The sequence below is a fragment of the Somniosus microcephalus genome, unplaced genomic scaffold (assembly GCF_052327205.1).
Source record: "Somniosus microcephalus isolate GS21.2 unplaced genomic scaffold, FLI_Smic_1.0 unresolved_chr5, whole genome shotgun sequence".
In the NCBI taxonomy this organism is placed as follows: Eukaryota; Metazoa; Chordata; class Chondrichthyes; order Squaliformes; family Somniosidae; genus Somniosus; species Somniosus microcephalus.
In genome coordinates, this window is record NW_028225183.1 from 46,572,296 (window position 1) to 46,582,910 (window position 10,615).

Here is a 10,615-nt window from a genome sequence, read left to right on the forward strand (position 1 = left end):
CAATGAACAACACCCTGTGAGCAGCGTCTGTTCTGTCTCCAGTTAAAGGCAGTCTCGCCTGTCCTTATGTGTGCGCACCTCCAGTAAAATAAATCCTGTGTGCAGCGTCTGTTTTGTATCCAGGTAAAGGCAGTGTCGTCTGTCCTTGTGTGTGCGCTCCGCCAATGAAATACTTCCTATGAGGAGCATCTGTTTGATGCTGTGTACGCTGTTCCAATGAACTACATACTGTGAGGAGCGTCTGCTTTGATTCCGAGTAAAGGCAGTCTCACCTGTCCTTGTGTGTGCGCTCCTCCAATGAACTACATCCTAAAAGCAGCGTCTGCTTTATACCCAGGTAAATGCAGTATCACCTGTCCTTGTGTGAGCCTTCCTCCAATAAACTACATCCTGTGAGGAGCGTCTCTTTTGCATCCAGGTAAAGGCAGTCTCGTGTGTCCTTGTGTGAGCACTCCTCCAATTAAGTGCATACTGTGAGGAGCGTCTGTATTGTCTCCAGGTAAATGCAGTCCCACCTGTCTAGTGTCTGCGCTCCTCCAATGAAATATATCCTATGAGCAGTGTCTGTTTTGTGTCCAGGCAAAAGCAGCCTCGCCTGTACTTATGTGTGCGCTAATCCAATGAAAGATTTCCCGTGGACAGCGTCTATTTACTCTCCATTTAATGGAAGTCTCGACTGTCCATGTGTGTGCGCTCCACCAATGAACTACATCCTGTGAGCAGCGTCTGTTACATCTCCGGGTAAAGGCAACCTCACTTCTCTGTGTGTGTACGCTGTTCCATTGAAATCAATCCTATGAGCAGCGTTTGTTTTGTCTCCAAGTAAATACAGTCTCAACTATCATAAGAACATAAGAAAATAAGAAGTAGGAGCAGGAGTAGGCCATACGGCCCCTCCGGCCTGCTCTGCTTTCAATCGGATCATGGCTGATCCGAACATAGACTTACGTCCACTTCCAAACCCGCTCCCCGTAACCCCTTAATCCCTTATCAGCTGGGAAACTGTCCATCTCCGTTTTAAATTTATTTAATGTCGCAGCTTGCACAGCTCTCTGAGGTAGCAAATTCCATAGATTTACTACCCACTGAGTGAAGAAGTTTCTCCTCATCTCAGTTTTGAAAGGGCAACCCCTTATTCTAAGATTATGCCGCCTAGTTCTACTCTCACCCATCAGTGGAAACATCCTCCCCGCATCCACCCGAGCAAGCCCCCTCACAATCTTATAAGTTTTGGTAAGATAGCCTCTCATTCTTCTGAATTCCAATAAGTAGAGGCCCAACCTACTCAACCTTTCCTCATAAGTCAACCCCCTCGTCATCGGAATCAACCGAGTGAACCTTCTCTGAACTGCCTCGAGAGCAAGTATATATTTTCTTAAATATGGAAAGCAAAATTGTACGCAGTATTCCAGGTGTGGCCTCACCAGTACCGTGTATAACTGAAGCAAGGCTTCCCTACTTTTATACTCCATCCCCCTTGCAATAAAAGCCAAAATTCGATTGGCCTTCCTGAGCACCTGCTCTCCTGCATACTAACCTTCTGTGATTCATGCACCAGGACCCCCAGATCCCTTTGTACTGTAGCACTTTGCAGTTTCTCTCCATTTACAAAATAAATTGCTGTTTGATTTTTTCCACAAAAGTTCATAACCTCACACTTTCCAAAATTATATTCCATCTGCCAAATTTCTGCCCATTCACTTAGCCTGTCTATGTCCTTTTGCAGGTCTTTTATGCCCTCCTCACTCACTGCTTTCCCTCCCATCTTTGTATCATCGGCAAAGTTGGATATGTTGCACTTGGTGCCTTCCTCCAAATCGTTAATATAGATTGTAAAGAGTTGGGGTCCCAGCACTGACCCCTGCGGAACACCACTAGTTACTGATTGCCAACACGAGAATGAACCATTTATCCCAACTCTCTGTTTTCTGTTAGATTTCCAATCTTCCACCCATGCCCGTATAGGACCCGCTATCCCGTGATTTTTTTTATCTAGCGCAGTAATCTTTTCTGTGGCACCTTGGCAAAGGCCTTTTGGAAGACCAAATACACTACATCCACTGGTTCTCCTTTATCCATCCTGTTTGTTACATCCTCAAAGAATTCCAGCAAATTTGTCAAACATGACTTCCCCTTCATAAAACCATGCTGACTCTGTCCGATTAAATTATGCTTATCCAAATGTCATGTTACTGCTTCCTTAATAATGGACTCCAACATTTTACCAACCACAGATGATAGGCTAACTGGTTTATATTTTGCAGCCTTTTGTCTACCTCCCATTTTAAATAAGGGCGTTATATTAGCAGTTTTCCAATCTGCTGGGACATTTTCTGAATCTAGGGATTTTTGGAAAATTACCACCAATGCATCCGCAATCCCTACCGCTACACCTTTCAAGACCCTAGGATGTAAGCCATCAGATCCAGTGGATTTATCCGGCTTAAGTTCCATTATCTTATCGAGTTCCACCTCCTTAGTGATTTTAATCGTGTTTAGCTCCCACCCTCCCTATAGTCCCCTGTTTGTCGAGTGTTGGGCTATTTTTAGTGTCCTCTACTGTAAAGACTGATACAAATTATTTGTTCAGCGTTTCTGCCATTTCCATGTTCCCCACTACTAATTTCCCGGTCTCGTCATCTAAGGGATCAACATTCACTTTAGCCACCCTTTTTATTTTTATATAACTGCAGAAACTCTTGCTACCTGTTTTTATATTTTTTGCTATTTTACTTTCATAATCTATCTTCCCTTTCTTAATTAATCATTTAGTTATTCTTTGCTGGTTTTTAAATGCTTCCCAATCTTCTATCCTCCCACTAGATTTGGCTACTTTATATGCCATTGTTTTCAGTCGGATACTATCCTTTATTACTTTACTTAGCAACGGATGGCTGCCTTTACTGTTACGCCCCTTCTTCCTCAGTGGAATGTATTTTTCTTGAAAGTTATGAAATATTCCTTGACTGTACACCATTGCTCATGTACCGTCTTACAACTTAATGTATGTTCCCAGTCCACTTTAGTCAACTCTGCTCTCATACCTTCATAATCTCCTTTGTTTAAGCTTAGTACGCTGGTTTGAGATCCCACTCTCTCACCCTCCAACTGAAATTGGAATTCAACCATGTTATGGTCACTCATTCCAAGGGGATCCTTTACTAGGACAATTTTTGTTCAACCTGTCTCATTACACAGGACCAGATCTAAGATTGCCTGCCCCCTCGTTGGTTCAGTAACATAATGCTCAAGGAACCCGTTCCTAATACACTCTATGAACTCTTCCTCAAGGCTGCCCTGCCCAATTTGATTTGTCCAGTAAATATGAAAGTTAGAATCTCCCAAGATTATAGCTGTTCCCTTATTACAAGCCCCAACTATTTCATGATTTATACTCCGACCAATAGAGTTGCAACTGTTAGGAAGCCTATAGACTACGCCCACTAGTGACTTATTCCCCTTATTATTCCTTATCCACACCAAACTGTTTCACTATCCTGATCCTTTGACCCAATATCATTTCTCACTATTGCAGTGATTATAATCTTTATTCACATAGCCACCCCACGATCCCTTTCCTTCCTGTCTGTCCTTCCTAATTGTCAAATACCCCTGGATGTTGAGTTCCCAGTCATGGTCACCTTGCAGCCATATTCCTGTAATGGCCAACAGATCATACCTATGTGTAATTATTTGTACCGTCAACTCATCTATTTTGTTACGAATGCTGCGTGCATTCAGATAAAGAACTTTTAAATATGTTTTGTGACAATTTATTCCTGCTTTTACCCCCTTTACTTCTTTACCTTTATCTTTATATGTTCTGTCCCTTCCTGACAGGCTCTGGTTTTTAATTCACCCACTGCTACATTGCTCTATTGCCTTCTCCGCTGATTTTTTTTTCGCTCTCTTTAAACCTCCCCCCCACTAATTATTTTAAAGCACGCTCACCCAATGAACTACATCCTGTGAGGAGCGTCTGTTTTATCTCCAGGTAAAGACAGTCCTGCTGCCCTTGTGTGCGCACTCTTCCAATGAAATACATTGTGTGAGCAGCGTCAGTTTCGTCTCCATGTAAAGGCTGTCTCGCCTGTTCTTGTGTGTGCGCTCCCCCAATGAACTATATCCTGTGAGGAGCACCTGCTTCGTCTCAAGTTAAAGGCAGTCTCGCCTGCCATTGTGTGTCTGCTCTTCCACCGAACTACATCCTGTGAGCAGCATCTGTTTTGTCTCCAGGTAAAGGCAGTCTCGCCTGTCCTTCTGTGTGCGCTCCTCCAATGAACTACATCCTATGAGCAGCGTCTGTTTTGTGTCTGGGTAAAGTCGCTCTCGACTGTCCTTCTTGTGTGCGCTCCTACAGTGAACGAAATCCTGTGAGCAGCGATTGTTCTGTCGCCAAGCACAGGCAGTTTCGGCTGTCTTTCTGTGTTCACGCCTCAAATGAACTACATCCTGCAAGCAGCGTTTGTTTTGTCTCCAGGTAAAGGCCCACTCGCCTGTCATAGAAACGTAGAAGATAGGAACATGAGTAGGCCATTCGGCCCTTCGCGCCTGTTCTGCCATTTAATGAGATCATGGCTGATCATCCAAATTCCATACCCTGTCCCTGCATTCTCCACAGATCCCTTGATCCCTTTAGCCTTAAGAAATATATCTAACTCCTTCTTGAATATATTTAATGAATTGGTCTCAACTGCCTTCTGTGGTAGAGAATTCCACAGGTTCCCCACTCTCTGGGTGAAGAAATTCCTCTTCATCTCTGTCTTAAATGGCTTACCATTTATCCTTAGACTGTGACCCCTGGTTCTTATTCCTCCGCCATCGGGAACATCCTTCCTGCATTTTGTCTGTATAGTGCTTTTAGAATTTTATCAATTTCAATAAGATCCGCTCTGAAAACTCTAAACTCGAGCGAATATAAGCTTAATCGACCCAAACTCTCTTCATCCGTCATTCTTGCCATCCCAGGTATCAGTGTGTTGAATCTTCGCTGCAATCCCTCCATAGCAAGAACATCCTGCCTCAGATAAGGCGACCAAAACTGCAGACAATACTCTAGATGTGCGCTCAACAAGGCCCTGTGCAACTACAGCAAGGCATTCGTGCTCCTTTACTGGAATCCTCTCCCTATGAAGGCCAACATACCATTTGGCTTCTTAACCACCTGCTGCACCTGCATGCTTACCTTCAGCGACTGGTGCACAAGGACACCCAGTTCTCGTTGCACTTCCCCTTATCCCAATCAATTGCCATTCAGATAATAATCTGCCTTCCTGTTTTTGCTACCGAAGTGGATAACCTCGCATTTCTCCTCATTATACTGCATCTACCATGCAATTGCCCAATCATCCAACCTGTCCAAATCATACTGGAGTTTCTCTGCATCCTCCTCACAGCACTTCCACCCACCCAGCTTGTTGTCATCTGCAAACTTGGAGATATTAAACCTAGTTCCATTTTCTAGATCATTAATATATAATGTGAATATAATGTGGTATCCCTCTTGTCATGGCCTGGAACTCGGAAAAAGAACCATTTATTCCAACACTTTGCTTCTTCTCTGCCAACCAGTTCTCTATACAAATCAGTAACTTTCCCCCAATCCAATGTGCCTTGACTTTGCACGCTAATCTCTTATGCGGGACCTTATCGAAAGACGTCTGAAAGTCCAAATACTGGTTCTCCATTATCTATTCTAACAATTACATCCTCAATTTATTCCACTAGATTAGTCAAGCGTGATTTACCTTTTGTAAATCCATGTAGACTTTGTCCGATCCTGTCACTGCTTTCCAAGTGCTCTACTATTACAACTTTTATAATGGACTCCAGCATTTTCCCAGCTACTGATGTCAGGCTTACCGGTTTATAATTCCCCATTTTCTCTCTACCACCTTTTTAAATAGTGGTGTTACATTATCTACACTCCAATCCAGGAGGACTGTCCCAGAGTGTATAGAATTTTGGAAGATGACCAGCAATGCATCTACTATTTCTAGGGTCACTTCATAAAATACCCTAGGATGCAGATTATCAGGCCCATGGGATTTATCGGTCTTCAATCCCGTCAGTTTCCCTAACACTTTTTCCCTACAAATACTGACTTCATTCTATTCCTTCCTCCCTTTTGACCATATGTTCCCCGACATCTCTGGGATGTTATTTGTGTCCTATTTTTGATGCCAGAAGCAAGCTATGTAATTAATTGTTCAACTATTTCTTTGTTCCCCGTTATAAATCCCCTGATTCTGACTGCAATGGAGCTACGCTTGACATCACCAATCTTTTTTCTCTTCTCATATCTACAGAAGCTTTTACAGTCAGTTTTTATGTTACCTGCAAGCTTACTCTCGTAATCTATTCTCTCCCTCATAACTAATCCCTTTGTCCTCCTTTGCTCAATCCTAAACTGCTCCCAATCCTCAGGTTTGCTGCTTTTTCTGGCCAAATTATATGTCCTATCCTTTAATATTATGCTATCGCTACTTTCCCCTGTTAGACACGGTTGAGTCACATTTTATGATTTATTTTTATGCCAAACAGGGATAAACAATTTCAATAATTCATCCAGTCGATCCTTAAATGTTTGCCATTGCCTATCCACCATCCACCCTTTAAGTAACGTTCCCCAATTCAACCTTGCCAACCAGCGCCTCATTCCATCGTACATTCCTTTATTTAAATAGTGTGTGAGCTCCTCTAATGAACTACAAACTATGAGCAGACTCTATTTGGTCTCCAGTTAAAGGCAGTTTCACCTGACGTTAAGTGTGCGCTCCTCCAATGAATTGCATCCTGTGAGGAGCGTCTGTATTGTCTCCAGTTAAAGGCAGTCTCGCCTGACGTTGAGAGTGCGCTCCTCCAATGAATAACATCCTGTGAAGAGCGTCTGCATTGACTCCTGGTAAAGGCAGTCACGCTTGTCCTTGTGTGTGCGCTCCCCCAATGAATTATCTACTGTAGGCAGCGCCTGTTTTGTCCCCAGTTAAAGGCAGTCTCGCCTGTTCTTTTCTGAACGCTCCTCCATTGAACTACATTCTGTGAGGAGCGTCTGCTTTGTCTCCAGGTAAAGGCAGTCTCACCTGTCCTCGTCTGTGCGCTCCTCCAATGAACTATATCCTGTGAGGAGCGTCTGTTTTGTCTCCAGTTAAAGGCAGACTCGCCTATCCATGTGTGTGCACTCCTCCAATGAAATACATCCTGTGAGGAACGTCGGTTTTGTGTCCAGGAACAGGCAGTTTCTCCTATCCTTCTGTGTGCGCTCCTCCAATGAACTACATCCTGTGTGGAGCACCTGTATTGTCTCCAGTAATTGCAGTCTAGCTTGTCGTTCTGTGTGCGCTCCTCCAATCAAATGCATCCTTTGAGTAGCGTCTGCTTAAATGCCAGGTAAAGGCAGTCTCGCCTCTCTTTGTGGGTGCGCTTCTCCAATGAAATTCATCCTGTGGGCAGCGTTTGTTTTGTCTCCAGTTAAAGGCAGTCTCACCTGTCCTTGTGTGTACGCTCCTCCAATGAACTACATCCGGTAAGCAGCATCTGTTTTGTCTCAGGTTAGTGGCAGTCTCGCCTGTCATTCTATGTGTGATCCTCCAATGAACTAAATCATGTTAGCAGCGTCTGTTTTGTCTCATTTTTAAGGCAGTCTCACCTTTCCTTGTGTGGGCGCTCCTCCAATCAAATACATACTGTGAGGTGCATCTCTATTGTGTCCAGCTTAATGCAGTCTCACCTGTCCTTGTGTGTGCGTTTTCCCAATGAACTACATCCTGTGAGGAGCGTCTGTTTTCTTTCAAGTTAAAGGCAGTCTCGCCTGCCATTGTGTGTGCCCTCTTCCACTGTACTACATCATCCTATGAGCAGCGTCTGTTTTGTCTCCAGGTTAAGGCTGTCTCGCCTGTCCTTCTGTGTTTGCTCCTCCAATGAACTACATCCTATGAGCAGCGTCTGTTTTGTGTCCGGGTTAAGTCTGTCTTAACTGTCCTTGTGTGCGCTACTACAGTGAATGAAATCCTGAGAGTAGCGATTGTTTTGTCTCCAATAAAAGGCAGTTTAAGCTGTCCTTCTGTGTTAACTCCTTAAATGAACTACATTCTGTGAGCAGCGTTTGTTTTGCCTCCAGGTAAAGGCAATATCGCCTGTCACAGAAACATAGACATATAAAAGATAGGAACAGGAATAGGCCCTTCGGCCCTTCGAGCCTGTTCCGCCATTTAATGAGATCATGGCTGATCATCCAAATTCAGTTACCTGTTCCTGCATTCTCCACATACACCTTCATACATTTAGCCTTAAGAAATATATCTAACTCCTTCTTGAATATATTTAATGAATTGGCCTCAACTGCCTTCTGTGGTAGAGAATTCCACTGATTCCCCACTCTCTGGGTGAAGAAATTCCTCCTCATCTCTGTCCTAAATTGCTTAACCTTTATCCTTAGACTGTGACCCCTGGTTCTCATTCGCCCGCCATCGGGAACATCCTTCCATCATTTAGTCTGTATAGCCCTTTTAGAAATTTATAAATTTCAATAAGTTCCCCTCTCGAATTTCTAAACTCTAGAGAATATAAGCCTAATCGACCCAGCTCTCTTCATACGTCATTCCTGCCATCCCAGGTATCAGTGTGGTTAATCATCGCTGCACCCCCTCCATGGCAAAAACATCCTCCCTCAGATAAGGCGACCAAAACTGCACACAATACTCAAGATGTGGTCTCACCAAGGCCCTTTATAACTACAGCAACGAATTCGTGCTCCTGTGCTCGAATCCTCTCGCTATGAAGGCCAACATACCATTTGGCTTCTTAACCACCTGCTGCACCTGCATGCTTCCCTTCAGCGACTGGTGCACAAGGACACCCAGTTCTCGTTGCACTTCCCCTTGTCCCAATTAATTGCAGTTCAGATAATAATCTGCCTTCCTTTTTTTGCCACCGAAGTGGTAACCTCACATTTATCGTCATTATACTGCATCTCCCATGCATTTGCCCAATCACCAACCTGTCTAAATCATACTGGAGTTTCTCTGCATCCTCCTCTCAGAACTTCCGCCCACCCAGCTTGGTGTCGTCTGCAAAACTGGATATATTACATCTAGTTCCCTTGTATAGATCATTAATATTTATTGTGAATAGCTGGGGTCCTAGCACCGATCCCTGTGGCACCCCTCTAGTCATGGTTGGTGCTCGGAAAAATAACCATTTATTCCAACTCTTTGCTTCCTGTCTGCCAACCAGTTCTCTATCCATTTCAGTATCTTTCCCCCAATCCATTTTGCTTTAACTTTGCACGCTAATCTCTTATGCAGGACCTTATCGAAAGCCCTCTGAAAGTCCAAATACTGGTTCTCCATTATCTACTCTAAGAGTTACATCCTCAATTTATTCCACTAGATTAGTCAAGCGTGATTTACCTTTTGTAAATCCATGTTGACTTTGTCCGATCCTGTCACGCTTTTCCAAGTGCTCTACTGTCACAACTTTTATAATGGACTCCAGCATTTTCCCCACTAACATTAGCTACCCTCCAATCCATGGGTACTGTTCCAGAGTCTACCGAGTTCTGGAAGATGATCAGCAATGCATCTACTATTTCTTGGGCCACTTCCTTAAGTACGCTAGGATGTAGATTATCAGGCCCTGGGGATTTATCGGCCTTCAATCCCGTCAGTTTCCCTGACACTTTTTCCCTACAAATACTGATTTCATTCAGTTCCTTCCTCTCATTAGACCATATGTTCCCCGACAGCTCTGGGAGGTTATTTGTGTCCTCTTTTTGAATATAGATGCATGGTATGTATTTAATTGTTACCCATTTCTTTGTTCCCCATTATAAATCCCCTGATTCTGACTGCAATGGACCTATGCTTGACTTCACCAATCTTTTTCTCTTCACATATCGATAGAAGCTTTTACAGTCAGTTTTTATGTTCCCTGAAATCTTACTCTCATAATCTATTCCCCCCTCATAATTAATCCCTTTTTCTTCCTTTGCTGAATCCTAAACTGCTCCCATTCCTCAGGTTTGCTGCTTGTTCTGGCAACTTTATATGTACTCTCCTTGGACCTTATGCTATCGCTACTATCCCCTGGTAGACACTGTTGAGTCACATTTTATGATTTAATTTTATGCCAAACAGTGATGTAAAATTTCATTAGTTCATCCATGCGATCTTTAAATATTTGCCATTGCCAATCCACCATCCACCCTTTAAGTAATGTTCCCCAATCCATCGTAGCCAACCGGCGCCTCATTCCATCGTACTTTCCTTTATTGAAATTGTGTGTGAGCTTCTCCAATGAACTACAACCTATGAGCAGCATCTGTTTTGTGTCCAAGTAAAGGCAATCACGCCTGTCCTTGAGTATGCGCTCCTCCAATGAATTGCATCCTGTGAGGAGCTTCTGTATTGTCTCCAGTTAAAGGCAGTCTCGCCAGTCCTAGTGTTTGCACTCCTCCAATGAATTACATCCCGTGAGGAGCATCTGTATTGTCTCCTGGTAAAGGCAGTCACGCCTGTCGTTGTGTGTGTGCTCCTGCAATGAATTTTCTACTGTAGGCAGCGTCTGTTTCGTCCCCAGTTAAAAGGTAGTCTCGCCTCTCCTTGTTTGTGAGCTC